Consider the following 26,484-nt stretch of genomic DNA (forward strand, 5'->3'; position numbering starts at 1 on the left):
ATGTAGCGTTGGGAGGGTGATGCCCCAGGGGAGACTGGTGATTGGCCAGAAGAGGGGAGTCACTCCTCTTTTTGCATTGTTTATAAATAGGGGGTAAACGATGAGACGGCAGAACGGCCATAGCAATCTGGGGAGCCGTTCTCCGGACATCGCGAGTCTGTATCTATGCTGTAAATTCGTGATTTTAATAAAAGCCTCGAACACGATGCAGCATAGCAGACTTTTTGTTGACAGCAATAATTGCTACCACTCATCATATACGACATAATGGCGCCCAATGTGGGGCTGGGTTTGCATCTCTTCTGTGTTTCAGTCAACCGCCAGGCTAACTCTCTGAAGCATGGCCGAAAAAAGTGTTCTTACCGCTTCGGAGTTGGTTAGATTGGATATGACTTGTGTACATTGAAGGGATGTTCCATTATGACCTGGCATCGGTGGTGTTATTGCGGTCGACTGGAGTCTGCTAAAATTTATTCCATCAAGAACGGCAGTTAATTGGAATGTAGAGCATTAAACGGTAGGATTTAAGTATTGAAAGTGTATAATTCATTGGTAACGGGTGACAATGGATTGGTAGAGAATAAATGGTGGAAGACGTCTGCATAGTTAGGGCACCGTGAATACGGAAAAGACCTCTTGATCGAGGCGATTCTTTAGGAATGGGCTACAAATCCGGACTTAGTTAGATTGGGTCAGGTTGATTCCTTAAGCGGGAATTATGAAGTGAATGGTTGTATTTATGTTATACTTCTTCTATAGCCGACGGGAGATATGTTGGGGATAACCGCTTGATATGAGATTCATCTTTCAAGGCAACAAAAAGTTAGACGGAGATAATTGCGATGATGATGATTTGGCCACGGTGCGGGGTGTTCATTTGTATAGCTAGTAGGCTGCAGTTAGCTGGAGGTTGGCGTTAATGCTGGATTGTTTCAGGCCACGTGGTACATCGTGGCTAAATGCTAATGTTAATGCTTAAGGCTAAATGCTAACTGTGTTTTGTGTCGCAGTGTCCCTTGGGCTAAGCTAAATGCTAATGCTACATGCTAATTGTGTGGTGTGCTACATGCTAACGGATATCCTTAGAGATTCCATTGCGATGGATTAAAGTCTCTTAAACTTGTCACTGTCTGTAAGTCAGGTTGTATGTTTTGTGAGCGCTGTTAAATGTTGTTTGACTAGGAGGGGAACGAAAGGTACAGCTGGACTGGTATCCGTTTAGTGGAGGTGAAAATGTGTTTTTGATTGGATGTGCGCATGCGTGTGATTTTACAGGGCTAAAACTACAACATGTGGTTATGTGCTAAGCCTACAAAACACGGCATTATGGGTAAGGGTCATAGGTCCCATTTGGGGGGGGTCTGAAGGGGAAAATAGCCACCGAATAGAGAGTTTGGAAAGAATCTCCTAGGTGTTAAACGGCTGTTATTCGAACGTGAAACTATTTGTTGAGATGTAGTACATTTATAAATTAAATATATGTTGACGAAGTATAATGCATTGAATTGAATAACGGATTATAATAGATTGAATTAAATTAAATTAAATGACGGATGAAAATAAAATTTAAATGTTTTTGAGCGATCTATAATTCGTCCTGAGTTAAAGTCTTAGAGCGAATGTAAAACGGACGAATATTGAATGTGGATAACTTGGTTAATTGCATAAACTGCTGAAATCTTGTGTGTTTCTATGTTTTTTGAAATATGAGAGGAACATGGAACGGCGAGGCGAGACGAGAGAGAGAGGAGGGGCTGACGTGTGCGTGGCGTGACGTCACATGACGTGACATCACATGACGCAGCAGAGGATCAGATATCAGGCTAGGTTGCAACATTTTCCAATTTAAAGATATGTGATGTTATGACAATTTTACATAGGCTTGGCAAATACTATTTCATTAAAAATTGTATTTTGGAAGCTCTGTATCACTGGGGTTTGATTACAGATGTGTTGGGAATCAAGGATGGATTGAGGATTCTTCTGTAAATTTATGATAATTAGGGGTTAGAGCAAGGGGTTAAAGGCTTTGTTTATGGGTATTTTAGTCTGAAGATGACTAACTTGCATTTACTTGCATTTGATGGGTTGTGGTAAGATAGTCAACACTAATTGATAAATTGGTGATATAGGAATAAATAATTGGTTTTAAATTATTCATAATTTTTAATTGAGTTTTTAATTGGTTTTTAATTTTTTAATTGAATGGTTTTTGAATAAGGCATTTAATTGAATTTTTTAATATTCATATTTTATTTTAGTTTTTTTTGGGAAAAAAGAATTTTTTTTGTTTTTTTTGGGGGTTGTTAGGGTTATATTAATAATTTAAGGGGGGAAGCCAGAGGCTATACAGTCTAAAATAACATAGTTCACAATAAAGGAATTTAAAAGGGTTGATATAGGGGAAAATTGACTAAAATAGTAATTATTTAACTAAGGTAGTGTTAGGAGAGACTAATGGCAGAAGTTAGTACACCTTTCTCACATATGGATTCAGCAAAAAGACACCCACCTTACGAGAAGAAAAAGTACAGCTTAGGGATGTTTATCCTCAGTTCCAGTCATCATTCAGGAGAGTGATTATTGCCTCAGAGATGAAGATGAATTCAAAACTCCAGAAGGAAGGAAAACCGGGATGTCTGGGAACTTAAGGAGATGAGGATGATGAAGATGAGAGTGATTGAGAGAGGTCATGGGTGGATATGACTCTGTGATCAGAAGGAAGTTGGCAAGAGAGAAACGAAGAAGGGTACACGAGATTTGATCTCTGATGGAAGTTGAAGATGAAGAAAGCGATGAAGATTTGGAGATTAAAGGTGCTTTATTTTCAAGAGGAGTTTGTCCTACAAGGACTGGCACAGAAGAAAAGTAAGAAGATGATGGAAGATGATATTTCAAGGACAGAACTTAGAACTAAGGTTGAAGAATACTGATATGTCAACGACGAGAAGGAACAGGACTAAGAAAACTGCTGAGAGGATCCCAAGAATTGGAGAAGAAGAAACTCTGAAAACTCAATCATACAACGGGTGGAGAAGATAAGTTTTGGTTATGAAGAATCAGAGTGAACCAAATCAACAATCACTGTTACAGCTTTAACTGAACAATATCAAAGGCAATTGTACCAGCCAAGGGGGGTACCAGTTGATTCATATCCAAAGCCAGTTTCTGGACAGACACATAATGGCACCTGTTAGTGTCTAGAAGATCCGGAAGGGGGGTGCATTGCTGAGAGCCTCGATTAGAGGGGAAGAGAAAATAGCTAACAGTTGAAACAACCGGCCATTAGAAGTGATAGTGAATAGTGGGAAAATGTATGTGTTCAGCCTAAATAGGTTAAACATCTCACTATGTAAAATTAATTAGGGTAGGATAGGGATTTGATGTAGTAAAACAGTTTAATTACTCTTAGGGAATCAATTGAGCTCTGCTATAAAAGTCAAAGAGGAAGTAAAAGAGACATACTAATATTAGGACAATATACCTATGGCATTGTTGGGAAAGAGATGCATGGTGTAAATTGAAGCGTACAATAAGATGTACACTAGACGACTGACTGTCTGGTAGAATATTTTAAAAAGTAGGGTTTTTGGGAATCATTTGCTTAAAAAGATAATATCATAGGAAGGATGATAATCTATTAGATTGCCTATTAGACAATCTGTCTGGGAAAATAAACTTAATAGGGTGACTGTTATTCTGGGTTACATTCTTACATTAAGGGATTTCAGGCTAGGCTAAAAGGTGGTTAGTCGTTTTGCCAAGTCTGTGTGTAATGAGTCAGAAGCAGGTGGGGAACTTTCCCAATCACATATTCTACAAATTTGGTGGTAAGGGATTTTGTGAAAATCAGGGGAAAAGGTTTTAAATGTTATGAGAGAAAAGATTAGATTAAAATAAGTTAGGAGTAGATTAGGGTTGGAAGAACTCTGAGACAGTAAGCTAAGTTTCAAAGTTAGTAGTAAGACAGAGAGAGAACAGTGAGGAAGGACATTTTAAAGTTTAGTGGGAAGATAGGGTAGGAGTTTAGATCTGATAGGGGCAGATGCATTGAGAAAGTATGTGTTGCTGAATGATAAGAGAAGATTGAGGGTGATTGAGTATCTATATTTACAGTTTCCAGCAGGGAGATCAAGGTCATTATAGGTGTATTTTGTGTAATCAAAAGTTTGAAAGTCAGGGATTTAGAGAAAGGACTGAGATATAGGGGAAAACTGGGGGAAAACTAGGAGTAAATAAGGACATTAACACTTCAGTCTATTAGAACAACAGGGAGAAGCAATTTAACTCTTTCAACATGGATAGTTATTAAAGCCATAAATATATCGCATTTGATTATAAGGGAACCAATACAGCACCAATTTTAGGGGGAAAATACTTATTAGGGTTTAGGATGGGGACGTTCCTCCCATATGGAGAGATAATTATGGAGAATAAGTATTGTTATCAGGACCAGGAGTAAAAGGAGGTATAGTTTAGAAGAGGGTTAGGAGTGACTGTTCACTTATGTTGCGTAATGTTACAGAGAAAGGTCAGGGAGAATATATGTGTACTTATTTAGGGCAAGCATTAGAATTTGTTCCGGTTAGGAATTATTGGTTAAAGGGCTATGTAATTCATAAAGTAACGCTTATAATGGAAGAGTTGAGGTCTGTGGTAGCCTCCACAGTCATTGAGGGAGTTCAGGAGGAGTAGAACTGAATGGACAGTAGTCACTCCAACAGTAGATAATACACCGAGGATAATGGGAAACTTTGCACTAGAAGTAATTAGGGTTGATACAGCAGCTAAATCAACTACTTTAATGGTAACTTTGGAAGGGATTAATGATACTATGGCAATAGCAAATATAGGAGTATGATACCGACAACAACTGTTCTGAAATTAAAGGGGGTTAGCAAGAAGGACTCAGGGGTTTAGGTTACGGATGGAGAGTGTTGTCAATGATAGTACGAATAGGGTTAAAATAGGAGAACAGAGAGTAGTAGAGAGAATATAGATTCATCATGGAGATACAGGATGAGGTCTTTGATTTTAATGACGGAACAGGGAGAGGTATCTGATCAGTACCGCTCGTTCTTCGGTTGTGGAAATTAGAGATAGATTAACTCATTCTGTAAGATCAGTGAGGAATCTTGAGGGTCCATGTCTGTTGAGAATTCCATCCCAAACATGTTAGACGGTTGCGCAGCCTCTATCAGGTATGGGTCAGTCTTATGATTTGTCATGACTGGGGTATTGGCAACAGTCATTGACAGATAAAATAATGTAGTTGTCAGAACAGTGGTTTAAGCCTAGGGTTAGGTGGAATTGGGTTAAGTGAATTAATATGGGAATTGTTAAATGGGAAAAGAATATCAGGTAACAATGGAATCCTGAAGTATTCAGGTGAAATATTGAGGGATAAAAGTTGTTTTTGTTCTAATAAAACATATGAGGTAAGGGGTATGTTTATGGGAAGATCAGAGTGTGATGTTATATGATAAGTTTGGATAAGCATGACCTTAAGGGTAGTAATGAGAAATATGTTACTTTTTAGGTATCAGGTAGTAAGAAGAGCAGGACTTTGATGGGTAAAAGATTAGCTTTTGCCTATGACTATGGGGAATTTTAGAGATATTTGGTGGGTTTGTGATGATAAAATATATATTCTTACATTATGAATTAACAGGATTTGGTTACATGTCAACGTTGAAGCTTCCATATGAGGCTTTTACTATTAAAAGAGGAATAGCACCGAACACAGATCAATTTGAAACTAGAGTTCAAAATAGGATGAAAAGCGACATGTCATAGGCTTCAAGCCTATCATTGAAGAATAAGTCTAAGGGAGAAGGGGGGACTTTATTCATGGTATGGTGTAACATTTGGGAAGATCATATTGATAAATATTAGTTATACTTTGAGTCCAGATAGTTCAGATAAGATCACTGGGGTTATAGATGCATTATAAGGGATGTGTTTGGGAGATCTGAGAAGATTTGGTTGCAAGATCAATTAGGCCAGTAGGGGCAGTGATGGGTTAATGACAGCTTTGATAACACTGTGATGTTTGTAATTTGTTACTGATCTTTGAGAAAGTTATGATATTGAGATAGGTTGGAGAGTGATTCCTGGAGACAACACTCCGATGCCGGTGTTGACTGTTCCGGATCTGGAGGAAGATGGATGGACTACTGATGGATAAATATCATTTTTTAATGAGTTGATTCTTTTTCAAAAATTTTTTTTTTCAATATTGGGATGATTTTGATATGATTTATGAATCAAAGGGGGGGATAGGTTTATGTGATTCATACATCATTTATATATCATTTTTTAAATTCTTAGGTGAAATTGAGGTTTAATTTGAAAGTGGCTGTTTTGCAAAAGATACTGTTTGGTCGTTTCTTTTCTTTTCATTCCAGAGGCATTTGGGAGAACATGGGGAGATTGGAATATTCAGACAAAGACAATATGAAGGGACAATATGACTGGAGGAGATGAAACAAGGAGGGTGTGGCTGATTCCATCATCAACAAGTCCATTGGAAGAGGAGACTACGGGGAGATGAAGTGTAGTGGACTACATTCCAGTATCGGCAATGAAATATAGACATGTGTAATACATAATTGTGTAATAGCCTCAGGGATTAATTTTGTAGAATGATGTTTGATGTTATTGACTACATGTAAGGATCTTAGATGTTTTTGTTTATTTCGGTGAATGCTTAGGGACAGAAAGTCTAGGTAGGGAGAGGTCCACTTTTGAGGTCCAATGGGTTGACCAGCCTTTAGAGTGGATGGTTATGGATAGGATTTTGTTTGCAGGGCCTTACATGTGTATTTAGTTGCATCATAGTTTCAAAATGCATTTACATGGTTTATGAGGTTATCTGGAGTACCGACGGTGGTTGCCTGGGGCAGAGGGACCGTGAGAGAATTTTACTGTCTTGATTGATATGGATGGATGGCTGCCAGACAGTTTTTCGCTCTTACACTCCATAGAGATTTCTTCATATTTCATAGTAATGTATTCACACTTCATATGTCATAGTAATGTATTCACACTTCATAAACAGGTATTTCATAGAAAGGTATTTACACTCTAGAGGAGAATGTGTTTGGTTTAATGTTAAAGATACTCAATAAGATAAATGGTTAATAGTCATAATCTTATTCTGTTTGTTTTCGAGACGTTTATTTCGTCTCGAAAGGGGGGGAATATCGTATCTGAAGATTATGCCTTTGTTAAATGTTTTGGAGGAACAAAGAATGTTGTTTTATGATCTTAGTTCAAATGTAGCGTTGGGAGGGTGATGCCCCAGGGGAGACTGGTGATTGGCCAGAAGAGGGGAGTCACTCCTCTTTTTGCATTGTTTATAAATAGGGGGTAAACGATGAGACGGCAGAACGGCCATAGCAATCTGGGGAGCCGTTCTCCGGACATCGCGAGTCTGTATCTATGCTGTAAATTCGTGATTTTAATAAAAGCCTCGAACACGATGCAGCATAGCGGACTTTTTGTTGACAGCAATAATTGCTACCACTCATCATATACGACACAGGTGTGATGAAGTTCTCGGAGCCCGAGAACAACCCTGGAGAGCATTGAAGATGTGGTTAAAGTCATAAACGGTGCGTATGTTCTCACTATAATGTACTCATATTCCATCAATATTATGTTACCAAATCAAAATCAAAGTTTATTTGGTATACTGTATGCACAGGATACTGTGTGATATATAAGGGAGTAACATTGCATTGTACTGTATACTTTTAAAGTAACAATTTGTTTCATATTTTCTCAATGTCAACCTATAATGCACAGGATAACTTGGACCTGTTGGATGGAGGAAACAAAGTCAGCCATAGATGATGACGAACATCCTAACCCTTCAGCTGCACTACATGCGTTGCCATCAGCAGTGTCCATGGGACGTTTTACCTGCTACATCGGAAACCAACCAAATCAACTTTATTTCTCATTATTTAAATTCACAAGATAGAATGAACTCGCGTGTCAGCCATTGATAATTTAACCTCTGTAGCAGGGTCGTAAGGATGCATTGCGATCATACCGGCTCTGATGACCTCCTAGTAGGGGTGAAAGGTGGGAACCAGGAGCAGCACATAAAGGTTTGTGGCCTGGAGGTGTGGGACCTGGCAACAAAGTCGTCATTCCAAGCTGCTGTGTGTGGCGAGTACTGGCCTCCCATTATCCGCTGCGGCACAATGTAGGCTTTTTTCCTGGGAGCTGGTAGGTACAGTAGCTGTATATGTCCTGCCTTGTACGTGTGTTTTATTTAAGTTCTACAAGTGTTCAGTTGTCATTGTAATTGTCCCATTTCTTTTTTGAAAAGTCAATTCCACCTTGTAAAGTTTTAATTGTGAATTATGTGGATTTTTACGTAACAGAGATTTATGTGGTCAGTTTATCATGCAGAAAGTAGTCCAAGTCATCCATGGTTCTGTTACTCTGGCAGTGTTGATGCTGTGTCAATGGCCTTTCCAAAAGTTTTCATAGTATTGATTCTAACTCAATGTAATTGTATATTAATTTATTTTAAAGTTTCATCAGGAAAGGGAAAAATACTTATCGAGCATAATGTCTGCCATTTCTTATGAACAAAAGTGTCCTACTAAGCCCTTTTGCCCTGATGTTCCAGGAGTAACTGTTACTTGGTTGCTAGTAGGACAGGAGGGACGAGTCTGAGTCTTTGGGGGTTGTTGGCACTGTGTGGGAAAACATAAAACTAATTGTTACTTTAATAGTACACGGTACAATGCAATGTCATATTCCCTTATACACTGTATCCTGTGGATATACCAAATAAACATTGATTTTGATAACATAATATGGATGGAATATGTGGTGTTGTACTGCTGTAACCAGTGTAACACACTAATGTAACCATCATATGACTTGATGGCCCACAGTCCACCAATATGTCATGCAGATGAGCCATTTTTTACTTGACTGACCATGCTGGATATTCATTCAGTCGTTTTGGGGGGTAGTTCATACTAGGTAGGAATCAATGCTGTATATAGGCAGGCAATGTGCTGAACAGGCAAAAATAGCTAACTATTTTTGGTTGATTACCAACAAAATAATTATTGAATCAAGTAACCATCTGTCTTACAGTGCCTTGCAAAAGTATTCATCCTCCTTGGCGTTTTTCCTATTTTGTTGCATTACAACCTGTAATTTAAATCGATTTTTATTTGGATTTCATGTAATGGACATAAACAAAATAGTCCAAATTGGTGAAGCGAAATTAAAAATATAACTTGTAGAAAGAGGAGGAAGGGAAGCGCTACTAAGGTACACAATAGTAAATGTTGGTAGACAGAAGGTGCTCTTTGGTCAAAGGGGTGAATTGGTTATCAAAAAGAAAGGAGGACCAAGGCACTCTTCATATAATTAATTAAAATGCCTTTATTTGTATGGCATGTTCAATAGAAACAAGTTTTTTTTTTTTTTATCAGACGCGTTTCGGCTGCATGGCCTTTGTCAGGGAGTACAAAGAAATAATACAATGTCCTCTTTTGAACAGCTTTTCCAATTAGCCCTAATTTGAAGAGGGAGTGGTTACAAAGTTGATTGGAAACCTAGTAAGCAATACTACATTTACATTTACGTCATTTAGCAGACGCTCTTATCCAGAGCGACTTACAAATTGGTGCATTCACCTTATAGCCAGTGGGGTCACCACTTTACAAATTAAAAAAAAAAAAAAATTGGGGGGGGAGGGGGTGGGGGGGGGTAGAAGGATTACTTTATCCTATCCCAGGTATTCCTTAAAGAGGTGGGGTTTCAAATGTCTCCGGAAGGTGGTGAGTGACTCCGCTGTCCTGGCGTCGCGAGGGAGCCCGTTCCACCATTGGGGTGCCAGAACAGCGAACAGTTTTGACTGGGCTGAGTGGGAACTATGCTTCCGCAGAGGAAGGGGAGCCAGCAGGCCAGAGGTGGATGAACGCAATGCCCTCGTTTGGGTGTAGGGACTGATCAGAGCCTGAAGGTACGGAGGTGCCGTTCCCCTCACAGCTCCATAGGCAAGCACCATGGTCTTGTAACAGATGCATTTCACATTAAAAAGTGAAATACTGTAACTATGTTATCATACAAATACAACTCCAAGTTAGAAGTATCAGAACACTTAGAAAGGTAGTTCTAACCTTAAATATGACTGGGAAAAGTGTCAAAAATAAGAAAGCAATATATTGCATAGCACACTAGAAACCAGCAAAACATGAACAACAACAGTCTAAACATAGCTGAAGGCAATTGAGCACAATGTCCACTAGATGACAGCAAATTGACCTATCACAACCCTACAGGAAGGGTGAGAAATCCATATCTTCATTTAAACCAGGGTATTTAGTGGCCTGTAGCTTGTAAATCCAAAAACCTTCCCTTTGGTTTAACTGTTTAAGACGGTCCCCTTTTCTAATAGAGGCCGGAATATGATCAATACCCATAGCTTGTAGGGAGGCAGGGTTACCATGGTGTAAGGACTTGTAGTGCCTTGCCATGGGGTAGTCTTCATTGCCTACCCGTATGGCGTACTTGTGTTCCGCTAAGTGGTCTTGAATGCGTCTCTTTGTCCGTCCAATGTAGAACACCTTGCACTGTGGACATTCCAATCTATAGATGACATGAGTGGTTTTGCAGTTAATGAAATGCTTGACGTAATACTCCATTTTGGAAGCTGTGTCAACAAAATACTTTTTCTGTGCAATATTTCTGCAATGGTTGCACTGGTTACATTTAAAATAGCCATAGGGTTTGTGGTCAAGCCAAGTTTTTTGAAGATCCGGAAGATAACTGTGGACTAATTTGTCATTTAGGGTAGGACATCTCTTAAAGCTTTATGACTGGTGGCTCAGGAAAGACTTGGCATGGTAGCGTATCACTTTGGATGATTCCCCAATTATTTTTAATGATTATTTTAATGTTCTCTGCTTCAGTGCTGTATTTTGTAACAAAATACACTCTCTCTGATGTGTCACGAGGCACTCCCCTTCGCAACAAGTTCTCTCTGTCAAGTAATCCAGCCCTTATACCTGCATCTTTCAGGACCTGAACGCTGTAACCCCGATTCAAGAAGCGATTCTCCAATTCAGCAGATTTGACACTGTAGTCTGTTTCCTGATCGCAAATTCTGCGGACTCTTTGGAATTGGCCATATGGAATATTCTCTTTTAGCCTTTTGGGGTGAAAGCTGTCTGCCCTCAGAATGGTATTCCCAAAACAAGCAAACATCATCAATATAGCGTCCCCACCATATAATCCGGTCAAAGAAATGGTTATTAGAAGGATCCAAAATGAAGTCATTTTCCCATTTACCCAAGTACAAACCAGCGTAGGAAGGGCTGTAGCAAGCTCCCATGGCACATCCTTTGACCTGTTTAAAAATACGGTCCTGAAAGATGTTATGATTAAGAGTCCATTCAGTCAGTGAGACAATTAATTCTGTAGGAGGCATCTCAGTTTCAGGTCTGGGACTCAAGAAATGGTGCATAGCTGACAAACCTTGTTCATGTTCAATGGTGGTGTATAGAGACTCCACATCCATGGTGACTAAAAAGGAAGATGTTCAACACATCTGTGGTATCTTGAAGATAGGCTGGGAGTGACGTCAAAAAAGGCTTAATAAAGTAATATGTTTAGACTGTAGTTCATGTTTTGCTGGTTTCTAGTGTACTATGGAATATATTGCTTTCTTATTTTTGACACTTTTCCCAGTCATATTTAAGGTTAGAACTACCTTTCTAAGTGTTCTGATACTTCTAACTTGGAGTTGTATTTGTATGATAACATAGTTAAAACTTTGTTTCTATTGAACATGCCATACAAATAAAGGCATTTTAATTAATTATATGAAGAGTGCCTTGGTCCTCCTTTCTTTTTGAAGAAAAATATAACTTGTTTAAAAGCCCCTAAATAAGATCTGGTGCAACCAATTACCTTCAAAAGTCACATAATTAGTTAAATAAAGTCCACCTGTGTACAATGTAAGTGTCACATGATCTGTCACATGATCTCAGTATATATACACCTGTTCTGAAAGGCCCCAGAGTCTGCAAAACTAAGCAAGGGGCACCACCAAGCAAGTGGCACCATGAAGACCAAGGAGCTCTCCAAACAGGTCAGGGACAAAGTTGCGGAGAAGTACAGATCAGGGTTGGGTTTTAAAAGAATATCCGAAACGTGAACATCCCACGGAGCACCATTAAATCCATTATAAAAAAATGGAAAGAATATGGCACCACAACAAACCTGCCAAGAGAGGGCCACCCACCAAAACTCACAGACCAGGCAAGGAGGGCATTAATCAGAGAGGCAACAAAGAGACCAAAGATAACCCTGAAGGAGCTGCAAAGCTCCACAGTGGAGATTGGAGTATCTGTCCATAGGACCACTTTAAGCCTTACACTCCACAGAGCTGGGCTTTACGGAAGAGTGGCCAGAAAAAAGCCATTGCTTAAAGAAAAAAATAAGCTAACGTGGTAGACACCCCAAACATATGGAAGAAGGTACTCTGGTCAGATGAGACTAAAATTGAACTTTTTGGCCATCAAGGAAAACGCTATGTCTGGCGCAAACCAAACACCTCTCATCACCCCGAGAACACCATCCCCACAGTGAAGCATGGTGGTGGCAGCATCATGCTGTGGGGATGTTTTTCATCGGCAGGGACTGGGAAACTGGTCAGAATTGAAGGAATGATGGATGGCGCTAAATACAGGGAAATTCTTGAGGGAAACCTGTTTCAGTCTTCCAGAGATTTGAGACTGGGACAGAGGTTCACCTTCCAGCAGGACAATGACCCTAAGCATACTGCTAAAGCAACACTCGAGTAGTTTAAGGGGAAACATTTAAATGCCTTGGAGTGGCCTATTCAAAGCCCAGACCTCAATCCAATTTAGTATCTGTGGTATGACTTAAAGATTGCTGTACACCAGCGGAACCGATCAAACTTGAAGGAGCTGGAGCAGTTTTGCCTTTAAGAATGCTCAAAAATCCCAGTGGCTATATGTGCCAAGCTTATAGAGACATACCCCAAGAGACTTGCAGCTGTAATTGCTGGAAAAGGTGGCTCTACAAAGTATTGACTTTGGGGGGGTGAATAGTTATGGGCGCTCAAGTTTTCTATTTTTTTTGTCTTATTTCTTGTTTGTTTCACCCAAAAAAGATTTTGCATCTTCAAAGTGGTAGGCATGTTGTGTAAATCAAATGATACAAACCCCCCAAAAATCCATTTTAATTCCAGGTTATAAGGCAACAAAATAGAAAAAATGCCAAGGGGGGTGAATACTTTTGCAAGCCACTGTATGTATCCGTACCAAATGTAACATATTATACTAATTTGAGTGTCCCGGATTTACATTTACTATGTTACGTCTGGTCTATGAGACCAGGCTGAGCTCCAGGGTTCCAGGATCATTAGAGTAGGCGGGATTAGCGCAAAGAAACACCTAGTCCAGAAGGCCAGCCAAGGCGTCTTAGGGCTCAACACCCTTCTTTTCGTTCAAAGTGAAAACAGTAAACAAAAAGTGGAGCGGCATATGGTCGCCGACAACCTGCGGATCCCAGCTTTAAATACCTTACTGTGATGTTCTCAATTATAATGGTCAAAAATAAACAAAAATAGCTTCTTAGCCAATAACAATTTCTCTAGGACTGTCTGGGAGTGGTCTGAATGGGGAGGGGAAAACTGAAATCTAGCTGTTATTGGCAGAGAGGTTTGGAACTCTTTTTCCTATTTGTCTATTAACTAATTAATAGTGTGGAAATATATATAAAACACAGGAAAATCAAGTTTTTGACTGCACTGGGCCTTTAACTAATTTACCGCCTGGTGATGTCACCAGGCAGGCCAAAACTCCATCCCACCAAAACAGGCTGAAATTACAGTCTGTCTTTTTAAACAGCTCTTACACTAAAAGGGCATTATCATAATTTTCACTATTTCACAGTATTATTCCAACCTCCTAGTTTATAGATATATATTAAACACAGGAACATTTCTCTCCACCGCCACTCAAATGTTTTGCCGCGAGGGCCCCCAAAAGGCTAGAGCAGGCCCTGCTCCTTGATTTAGGCCGGGATTCAATCCGAACACGAACATGGATTTGGACCATATATCATTTAAAAGTAATTTACGATTGAGCCAACATATGCAGCATTTACCGTGAAGGTGGTGTCCGCAAACGCGGGAACATTTCCTTTAAAACGTGCATTGTGGACAAAGCGCGATTGGATTGAATCTCGGACTTAGTCTGCCCACAATAAAAATCAGTCACACCAACATAATCGGTGCCACTTTTTTTGTTGTTGTCATTTATCAGACGCTCTTATCCAGAGCGACTTACAGTTAGTGAGTGCATACATTTTTTTCATACTGGCCCCCCGTGGGAATCGAACCCACAACCCTGGCGTTGCTAGCGCCATGCTCTACCAACTGAGATAAACGGGACTACACTTGGCCACAGCATCAGCACAAAACAAAGGGAAAGCAGGAAAAGAGGGAAGAGAGGGAGGAGAGGAAGTCAGCAGCGGTATTCTAATATTGATGAGGAGTTGTGAAACAGTGCTACTCTGAATGAACCCTGAATAATGATTTTGGAACCCATGCTGTGAATTGGAACCAACCAGCACCGCTTAGTCATTTCTTATGGGCGTGAGTGAACGAAGGAATTTGGGCAGGAAAAGGCCGCAAAAAATAATGAAGGAAGGGGAGAGAGGGGGAAGAGAAGTAGGATTGGCTTCCTCTCCTTGTTTTCTTTTCTTCGTCTTGGTGAAGCAGTATAGAGGATGCCTACCCAATACATACTTTCACCTGTCAAGGTATTTAGTACTAGTGCAGACTGCAGATTGAGGAAAAGAGACAAGGAGAGCAAGTCACTTTTGACTATTGAGACGCACCACCAGGGATCTTTCTCAATTAGTATTTTCTTGATTCCTTGCGTCCTCCCTCTTCATCTCCTTCTCAAAATGGATTGAAGGAGAACATCCAAAGTTCCTCCCCCCCATCTCCTAAATGTATTTTGAGAAGGAGGCAAGAAGAGATGACAAGAGATGTGAGATGAGGAATCGAGGAAAGACAAATTGAGAAAGGCCCCAGGAGTTGAGGATGAAAAAAAGAAAGTGCTTCAGTAATGTAGCTATTGCGACCCCCACCCCAATATATATTGCTTACACACACACAGAAACGCACACACACAAACAATGTCACCCCCCCCTGTTAAAATACATTATTATTTGTGTCCCTTCTCCTCCACACACTGTATACCCAGGCCCCTAAAATCCAACAAACAACAAAGGTCCATGCTCCTCCATCCCATAGGCTCCCCTATAATCTTAACCAGCCTGTCTGTTTACAGTATCTGTCTGTCTGTCGGCTTCCAGCTCCATCTCCTCAGTTTCCATGGAGACAAGGCTCTGCTAGCCAATCCCAATGGCCCCCTTGAGCCGCCATGACCAATGGGATTAGGGGCTGATGCGGTAGTAAAGCTGGGGGGCAGGCAAGGCTGGGTTGCGCCAGGCTCTTGTGAGGGTAGAGGGTTGACGGTTGAGGGGGCGAGAGAGAGGGTGTCAGTGTTTTTGGTGTAGTGCTGACCCTATTGGAATAGGGTGTGTGTGGGGTGAGCGTAGGACAGCGGATAGGTGTGCGTGTTTGGGTCAGGAGTGTGTGTTTTGGGGAAACGCGGGGTGAGTTTTGGTTGGGGTTCAGAGGCATAGGCCTATGTCAAGGCCATGATGGTTCCCTTTCTTACATGGTAGCCCCCTCCTCTTGGCAACCTCTTGTGAACATACAGTACATTTTTATTTTTATTCTTTTATTACAGATTGAACCCTGATCTTCCGTCTCACAGTAGTACAGTGGCTTGCAAAAGTATTCATCCCCCTTGGTGTTTTTCCTATTTTGTTGCATTACAATCTGTCATTTAAATGGATTTTTATTTAGATTTCATGTAATGGACATACACAAAATAGTCTGAATTGGTGAAGTGAAATGAAAAAAAGAACTTGTTTAAAAAATGGACCACTTTAAGCCGTACACTCCACAGAGCTGGGCTTTACGGAAGAGTGCCAGAAAAAAGTCATTGCTTAAAGAAAAAATAAGCAAACACGTTTGGTGTTCGCCAAAAGGCACGTGGGAGACTCCCCAAACATTTGGAAGAAGGTACTCTGGTCATATGAGACTAAAATTTAGCTTTTTGGCCATCAAGGAAAACGCTATGTCTGGCGCAAACCCAACACCTTTCATCACCCCGAGATGCTGTGGGGATGTTTTTCATCGGCAGGGACTGGGAAACTGGTCAGAATTGAAGGAATGATGGATGGCGCTAAATACAGGGAAATTCTTGAGGGAAACCTATTTCAGTCTTCCAGAGATTTCAGACTGGGACGGAGGTTCACCTTCCAGCAGGACAATGACCCTAAGCATACTGCTAAAGCAACATTCGGGTGGTTTAAGGGGAAACATTTAAAAGTCTTGGAATGGCCTAGTCAAAGCCCAGACCTCAATCCAATTGAGAATCTGTGGTATGACTTAAAGATTGTTGTACATCAGCGGAACCTATCCAACTTGAAGGAGCTGGAGCAGTTTTGCCTTGAAGAATGGGCAAAAATCCCAGTGGCTAGATGTGCCAAGCTTATAGAGACATACCCCAAGAGACTTGCAGCTGTAATTGCTGCAAAAGGTGGCTCTACAAAGTTTTGACTTTGGGGGGTGAACAGTTATGCAGGCTCAGGTTTTCTGTTTTTTTTTTCTTATTTCTTGATTGTTTCACAATAAAAAATATTTTGCATCTTCAAAGTGGTAGGCATGTTATGTAAATCAAATTATACAAATCCCCCAAAAAATCCATTTTAATTCCAGGTTATAAGGCAACAAAATAGGGAAAATGCAGGTGAATACTTTCGCAAGCCACTGTACATAGAGCTCTTGGAGTGTTTATCACCCGACCATGGCTCTGCACCTAAACACATTCAATATATATATTTGCACACATTGATCATATTCAATATATTTACCTTCCATTTTGAAAAGATAAACTTTGAGAGGGTTACAAGGGTTCAAGTAAAGTATTACTGTTACGAAATACTAACTGTAAGTCGCTCTGGATAAGAGCGTCTGCTAAGTGACTAAAATGTAAAAAAAATTAAAAAAACGAAACCACACAGTTGATGGCCATTTTGTCACTTAGATAACCTTTAAAATGCCTCAATGGCTTCTATTGTATTAATTATGTCTTAGTCTTTGTCCCAAATGGCACCCTATTCCCTATAAAGTACACTACTTTTGACCAGAAAACTGACAAAAGTAGTGCACTATATAAGGAATAGGGTGCCATTTGGGAGACAACATTATTGTCTATCTGCCCTAGGCTTGGAGCTAACCAGGCCGTGGTTGTGTGTGCTAAACAAAAATAGCTGACGCTGAGTTGAAAGGAACATTTCATTACCGTACACTGTACGGCGTACACCTTAATTTGAAGAGGGAACTGCCTTGCACTGAATTATCCCTATCTGTCTCATGGATTATGGTGCACACATACAGTACATGCACACAGATATATGCACACACATACACACACACAACCCCCCGCCACATGCACACACACAGCCATACAGAAAAGTTGGCAGCGTGATGTAATGTGTTAGATTGGGGCAATAGGACTTCAGTGCTGTCTGACATGTTTTGCTCAAATTAAAATGTTTCACTTTTATATAACCAATATATATATATATATATATATATATATATATATATATATATATATATATATATATATATATATATATATATAACGATAGGCACAAATGCGACGACTGGAAAAATGGGCAGTGACTCGTACATAGCTTATGCCTTCATTGCCTTGTGAAATGAACAACGTGTGATGGCCCAAAGGAGTGACTGTGTTGTGCGTACTGTGTGGCATTCAGTGTGGCTCAGTGGAAACGTCATTTTCAGAGTTGCACTAGAAGACCTTAAAGGTTGAGGTACAGTGTATCTCAGAGATTTTAGCGTTAGAGTGTTAATGATTGTGATAAGATATGATCTGGTAAGAAGTTTTGATTCCTTCTAAGAAGTTTTCTATGACAAAGCACATAAAAGCTTGCACACACACATGCAAGAACACACACACGCATGCTGTGACCACTTTACGTAAACAGTGTATGTGGCCACACACGATAAAAAGCATCTTCACACACACACTGATTAACACACTCACATACACTCACACGGTTGCAACAAAAGTGGGGTCCCTTTTTACCTGTAGTGTTTAATGTGATCACAGGGGGGCAGTGTGTGATGGTATCTGTTGTGGAAGGAATCCCACCGCATCTCTACGGGGTCTTGTCAGAAAGGATGTCTCTGGCTTTTGAGCTACCCTCACATAACAAATCTCTTACATAAGACAATGTATCTCAATAAGCCTTAACCTACATAAAAAAAGGCTATTCTTTATACATGTATTTATTACTGGACAATTTCTCTCCAAATTAGCCACAGCCCAGAAATGTCTGAGCCATCCAGCTTCTCTGTTTGGTTCCCATCCTCTCGGCTGTCTGCAGATATCAGATCATGTTTATTCGTGTGTGCACGGTACACCTCGGTCACTGTTTATGTGAGAAAGAGTGTATACAGTTGAAGTCGGAAGTTTACATACACTTAGGTTGGAGTCATTAAAACTCGTTTTTCAGCCACTCCACAAATTTCTTGTTAACAAACTATAGTTTTGGCATGTCGGTTAGGACATCTACTTTGTGCATGCCACAAGTAATTTTTCGAACAATTGTTTACAGACAGATTATTTCACTTACAGTATAATTCACTGGATCACAATTCCAGTGGGTCAGAAGTTGACTGTGCCTTTAAACAGCTTGGAAAATTCTAGAAAATTATGTCATGGCTTTAGTAGCTTCTGATAGGCTAATTGACATAATTTGAGTCAATAGGAGGTGTACCTGTGGATGTATTTCAAGGCCTACTTTCAAACTCAGTGCCTCTTTGCTTGACATCATGGGAAAATCAAAAGAAATCAGCCAAGACCTCAGAAAAAAAATTGTAGACCTCCACAAGTCTGGTTCATCGTTGGGAGCAATTTCCAAACGCCTGAAGGTACCACGTTCATCTGTACAAACAATAGTACGCAAGTATAAACACCATGGGACGACGCAGCCGTCATAATGCTCAGGAAGGAGATGCATTCTGTCTCCTAGAGATGTGCAAATCAATCCCAGATCAACAGCAAAGGACCTTGTGAAGTTGCTGGAGGACAAAAGTATCTATATCCACAGTAAAACGAGTCCTATATCGACATAACCTGAAAGGCCACTCAGACATGGGGACAAAGATCGTACTTTTTGGAGAAATGTCCTCTGGTCTGATGAAACAAAAATAGAACTGTTTGGCCATAATGACCATTGTTATGTTTGGAGGAAAAAGGGGGATTGCTTGCAAGCCGAAGAACACCATCCCAACTGTGAATCACGGCGGTGGCAGCATCATGCTGCGGGGGTGCTTTGCTGCAGGAGGGACTGGTGCACTTCACAAAATAGATGGCATCATGAGGAAGGAAAATTATGTGGATATATTGAAGCAACATCACAAGACATCAGTCAGGAAATTAAAGCTTGGTCACAAATGGGTCTTCCAAATGGACAATGACCCCAAGCATACTTCCAAAGTTGTGGCAAAATGGCTTAGGGACAACAAAGTCAAGCTATTGGAGTGGCCATCACAAAGCCCTGACCTCAATCCTATAGAAAATTTGTGGTCAGATCTGAAAAAGCGTATTCGAGCAAGGAGGCCTACAAACCGGATTTAGTTACACCAGCTCTGTCAGGAGTAATGGGCCAAAATTCACTCAACTTATTGTGGGAAGCTTGTGGAAGGCTACCCGAAACGTTTGACCCCGAACATGGAGAGGGGCTGACTTCTGGGTCTGAAGTGGAGCCGCTGACCGGAGCTGAACTGGACCCCGGTGGGGCGGACTTCTCTGGCTCCGGAGTGGAACCGCTGACCGGAGCTGGACTGGAAACCGGTGGAGCGGACTACTCTGGCTCCGGAATGGATCCGCTGACCGGGGCTGGATTGGGCACCAGTGGAGCGGACTGCTCTGGCTCCGGAGTGGGGCTGCTGACCGGAGCTGGATTGGGCACCGGTGGAGCGGACTGCTCTGGCTCTGGAGTGGAACCGCTGACCGGAGCTGGACAGGGCACCGGTGGAGCGGACTGCTCTGGCTCCGGAGTGGAACCGCTGACCGGAGCTGGACTGGGCACAGGTAGAGCAGACTGCTCTGACTCCGGAGTGGCGCAGCTGACCGGTGCTGAAACAGGCACCGGTGGAACGGGCACGGGCCGTGCCAGACTGGGAACACGCACCACTGGCTTGGTGCGAGGAGCAGGCACGGGCTGGGCCGGACTGGGAACACGCACCACTGGTCTGGTGCGAGGAGCAGGAACGGGCCGGGCCGGACTGGAGACACGCACCACAGGTCTGGTGCGAGGAGCAGGAATGGGCCGGTCCGGACTGGGAACACACACCACTGGTCTGGTGCGAGGAGCAGGAACGGGTCGGGCCGGACTGGAGACACGCACCACAGGTCTGGTGCGAGTAGCAGGCACGGGCCATACCGGACTGGGAACACGCACCACTGGTTTGGTGCAGGGAGCAGGTACGGGACGTACCGGGCTGGCGACAGGCACCACTGGTTTGGTGTGAGGAGCTGGCACGGGCCGTACCGGACTGGATACGCGCACCACTGGTTTGGTGCGGGAAGCAGGTACGGGGCGTACCGGACTGTGGAGGCGCACTGGAGGTCTGGAGCGTAGAGCTGGCACAACCCGTCCTGGCTGGATGCCCACTTCCGCACAGTACGTGTTTGGCGTTAGCACAGGACACACTGGGCTGTGCACGCGCACTGGCGATACAGTACGTAGAACCGGCGCAGGATATGCTGGACCGAGGAGGCGTACTCGAGACCAGCAGCGTTGAGCCGGCACACCCCGTCTTGGCTGGAAGCCCATTTTCGCATGGCACGTGCGTGACGCTAGCACAGGACGCACTGGACTGTGCCGGCGCACTGGCGACACAGTGCATAGCTCCGCATAACACGGAGCCTGCACGGTCACACGCTTCCTAGCGTGAGTACGGGATTTGGCTCTGCTCTGAACCCAGGCTCCGCCAACCACCCCGTGTGCCCCCCCAATTTTTTTTCTTGGGGCTGCTTCTTGGGCTTTCGTCGTGACCGCGTCCTCTTGGGTCGCCGTTTCTCCTCTCCTGCCTGGGCTTCCTCCTTCGCCCAGGGTCCTCTATCGGCTACTCTCTCCTTCTCCACCCTCATCCCTTTCAGGGCGTCCATCTGCCTGGCCAGATCCTCTCTTATCTCCCCCCAAGTCCATGTTCTCTGCTCCACTACCTGTGTCCAGGGTGTCTGCTGCTCCTGGGCACGCTGCTTGGTCCGTGTTTGGTGGTATCTTCTGTCACAATCGTTGAGAGACGGGTCAGACCAAGGTGCAGCGTGGTATGTGAACATGTTTATTAAACCAAATAAACATTAAACAAAACAAGAAACAACGTACCGTGAAGTCCTCAGGCTAACCACATACAAGCCCAACACGGAACAAGATCCCACAATAAAGGTAGGCAAACAGGCTACTTAAGTATGATCCCCAATCAGAGACAACGAGCGACAGCTGTCTCTGATTGGAATCACACCCGGCCAAACATAGAAATTGTCACGATCGTTGAAGGACGGGTCAGACCAAGGCGCAGCGTGATATGCATACATGTTTATTTGAACCGAATAAACAACTACAAAACAACAAACGAAACGTGAAGTCCAAGGTACACAAACAACATACCTCAACACGGAACAAGATCCCACAACCCACTAGTGCAAATAGGCTGCCTAAGTATGGTCCCCAATCAGAGACAACGAGCGACAGCTGCCTCTGATTGGGAACCACACCGGCCAACATAGAAATAGACATACTAGATTCTACAACATAGAACTAACACAACAAGGAATACACACACCCTGACTCAACATATAAGCGTCCCCTGAGTCAGGGTGTGACAGAAATACACTACCTAGATCACAAACATAGCATTTCCAGCATAGATTCTCACGCCCTGACCAAACCAACTAAAAACAACCGGCCTCTCAAGGCCAGGGCGTGACACCGTAGGGATGGTGCCAGGTTTCCTCCAGACGTGACGCTTGGCATTCAGGCCAAAGAGTTCAATCTTGGTTTCATCAGACCAGAAAATCTTGTTTCTCATGGTCTGAGAGTCCTTTAGGTGTCTTTTGGCAAACTCCAAGCAGGCTGTCATGTGCCTTTTACTGAGGAATGGCTTCCGTCTGGCCACTCTACCATAAAGGCCTGATTGGTGGAGTGCTGAAGAGATGGTTGTTCTTCTGGAAGGTTCTCCCATCTCCACAGAGGAACTTTAGAGCTCTGTCAGAGTGACCATTGGGTTCTTGGTCACTTCCCTGACCAAGGCCCTTCTCCCCCGAATGCTCAGTTTGGCCAGCTCTAGGAAGGGTCTTGGTGGTTCCAAACTTCTTCCATTGAAGAATGATGGAGGCCACTGTGTTCTTGGGGACGTTCAATGCTGCAGAAATGTTTTAGTAAGCTTCCCCAGATCTGTGCCTCGACACAATCCTGTCTCTGAGTTCTACGGACAATTCCTTCGACCTCATGGCTTGGTTTTTGCTCTGACATGCACTGTCAACTGTGGGACCTTATATAGACAGGTGTGTGCCTTTCCAAATCATGTCCAATCAATTGAATTTACCACAGGTGTACTCCAATCAAGTTGTAGAAACATCTCAAGGATGATCAATGGAAACAGGATGCACCTGAGCTCAATTTCGAGTCTCATAGAAAGGGTCTTAATAGTTATGGAAATAAGGTATTTCAGTACATTTGCAAAGATTTCTAAAAACTTGCTTTCACTTTGTCATTATTGGGCATTGTGTGTAGATTGATGAGGATTTTTGTATTTATTTAATCCATTTTAGAATAAGGCTGTAAAATGTGGAAAAATTCAAGGGGTCTGAATACTTTCGGAATGCACTGTAGCTAAATACGTAAATACATATTTACATTCCTACTGAAATTAAGACAACTGATACACAAAACAAAAACCTTTCAGTTATACAACTTATCTTGTAGTCTTCCACGCTTATGGAAATAAAATGTGCAACCAGGAATACTTTTCTGAATTCAAGTTTTTCTTAATCACTACTCCAGAATAGTTATGGTTTCTATTGTTGCATTTTTTCAAACAAGGTTACTCTTAAATCATCATATAAAGTACAATAAAATAAAAAGTGCAGTTAATTCTCAATCTCCCCTAAATCGTAGACTGTACAAAGCCGCTCTTCTTCATTTATGGCATTGAACCTACCTTCTTCAATTGCCAGAGGCAGTATCCCGGTTCTCAACTGGGCACACAAGGATCTTTGATTTCTTGTTAGGTGACAGGTGACATATGATTCTGGATCATAGGTGTTGTTGATCTGGTTATAAATTCTGAGTTTTGGTTTTAGCCAAATATCAGTTGACCATTTACTTCGTAGCTAAGGGTTAACTTGTGTTTGATCATGTTGACATTGCATCTTAACTTGTTTCTAAATATGTGTTGTAGATCAGCTTCCTTAAATATGTCATTGAGTTCCTTTGTCCAAGGGTAATTGTGTATTTTTTGGTTATTCTGTCCTCTGGCATATCGATAAGATGGTTCCATGACCTAATCATTTCACCCCTCTGTCTTATTTCACTAGGCTCTCATTCCATGTCTCCTTGAATAGCAAGGCTTGGGGCAAGCGTATGCACTCCAAGGAAACATCTTATGGCTCTGTTTTGAATAGACTTAACTGTTTTGGCTTCTTTACAACCCCCAGATTCCAGCAGCATAGTTCAATATAAGACACACTCACACATTAATTATAGAGCTGTGAATATGTACAATAGCCAAGGTCTTTACAAATTTTCAATTTACTACCAACAGACCCCAACACTCTACCTGCAAAATCAGATAGCGTCTTTATACCCTCCTCAAAGGTCATATATTCATCAAAAAGGAAACCAAGGTATTTGTATGAGGAAGTGTACTTTAGGGGTATTGCTCCAAAAGAAAAGTAATGAATACTTCTTACAGTACCCTTTTTTCTGAAGTGCATTATCTGGGTTTTAACTTGGTTGATCATTAATCTCCACTTTTTACACCAGAGATTGACAGTGTTCAACATACATAGCAAATCGTGCTCAGTCTCTGCAAGGAGGACAATATCGTCTACGTATACTAGTATCCCCAGAGTCTAGTAGTTTAACCTCTAAATTAGCATGTTTGATTTGCTGGGCCAAGTCGTTTACAAAAAGGGCAAATAACATTGGGGAAAGCACATCACCTTGTTTGACCCCAAACAGAGTGGGAAACCATCCAGTCCTCATGTCATTTACCTGTACACAGGTGACTTCAAAACTTAATTAGATAAGTCATTAATTCCTGTGGCTTTCTTTGGTTTAGCCCGCTCAACCACCCTCCTCTAGGGTAAGACTGGCATTCAGAGATTGGTTAGGGGTGTAAGAATCCTTCTTTATTTCCTCCTCTAACTCAACCTTACAAGAGCATGTTTCTTTCAAAAATGTATGATCAAACATAGAAGGGCTGTTGACGCCTGAAAATAAATGTGCAAAATCTCTTTCCCATTTCCACAAAACAATGTCAGTTTGGGTGTGAAGCGCTCCCTTTTATAATTCAATTTCCATGGGAATTGGCTTAACCTTGTTGGGACCTAACTAATCTCACTCCAAAACTGTTGTGGGTTGTTGGTCTGTAACTGTTCCAACTGTAATGCCTGCTTTATAGATCGTAATCTTTTCAAAACATTATGTTGACAAGCTTTCAATTAATTTCTTAGCTCTTCCTTCTGCTTTTTATTTCCTTTTCACGTTAGAAAGCTTTCTTCACACAACCTCATCTATGACCACAATGCATCTATTTCCTTAGTCCAGAAGGGTTTACCCCATTAATTTTTTCTGGATGTATTTACAGATTTCCCCTTAACACAGTTATGCAAAAGGATGGGTTTTGATGAATAAACAAGTTCTAGGTGTGAGGAGGGCTTGTCCACTCACTGGCCAATCACTGCGTTCCATGGCTTAATACTGCATGCATTTGTCTCAAGTTCTGTATGTTATTGACGGTCTTTGCGTTGGTCATCAAATCCAATGTGGCTGGGGGCACAGAATATTCAAGTCCTGGTCCACTGAGGATTGATACTACAGCTTATTAAAGAGCATAGGCTACAGTAATGAGTAATAGCAACAGTAAAAAAAAAACATCCAGTGTTTGCTCAATAGCTTATGTTTGAAGTGTTGGCAGTCAACAATGTTGTAATTGGCTTCAACCAGCCTAGTCTACATGTCTTTACACATCGTACTAAAATACAAACTACTAGGCTCCCGTAAATTGTATTGTATGTGTGAGGCACGTTCTCAATAAGCAAAATATAGCCTAGGCCTACCGTGGATACTGCATTAATCAATCAATCAATCAATCAATCAATGAAATGTATTTATAAAGCTCTTTTTACATCAGCAGATGTCACAAAGTGCTTATACAGAAACCCAGCCTAAAACCCCAAACAGGCAAGCAATGCAGATGTAGAAGCACGATGGCTAGGAAAATCTCCCTAGAAAGTCAGAAACCAAGGAAGAAACGTAGGCTCTGAGGGGTGGCCAGTCCTCTTCTGGCTGTGCCGGGTGGAAATTATAAAAGTACATGGCCATTAAGGACAGATAGTTCTCAGTTGGTAGAGCATGGCGCTTGCAACGCCAGGGTTGTGGGTTTGATTCCCACGGGGGGCCAGTATGAAAAATGTATGCACTCACTAAATGTAAATGTAACTGTAAGTCGCTCTGGATAAGAGTGTCTGCTAAATGACATGTAAAATGTAAGATGTTCCAACGTTCATAGATGACCAGCAGGGTCAAATAATAATCACAGTGGTTGTAGAGGGTGCAACAGGTCAGCACCTGAGGAGTAAATGTCAGTTGGCTTTTCATAGCCGGCCATTCAGAGGTCGAGAGAGAGAGGTCGAGAGAGAGAGGTCGAGAGAGAGAGAGAGAGAGAGAGAGAAAAGGGCAACCAGTGAAGAACAAACACCATTGTAAATACAACCCATATTTATGTTTATTTATTTTTCCCATTTGTACTTTAACTATTTGCACATTGTTACAACACTGTATATATACATAATATGACATTTGAAATGCCTTTATTCTTTTGAAACTTCTGAGTGTAATGTTTACTGTTAATATTTATTGTTTATTTCACTTTTGTTTACTATCTACTTCACTTGCTTTGGCAATGTTAACACACGTTTCCCATGCCAATAAAGCCCTTAAATTGAATTGAATTGAGAGAGAGAGAGAGAGAGAGAGAGAGAGAGAGAGAGAGAGAGAGAG

Source organism: Coregonus lavaretus, assembly GCF_964263955.1.
Source record: "Coregonus lavaretus genome assembly, chromosome: 24".
NCBI classification, from domain to species: Eukaryota; Metazoa; Chordata; class Actinopteri; order Salmoniformes; family Salmonidae; genus Coregonus; species Coregonus lavaretus.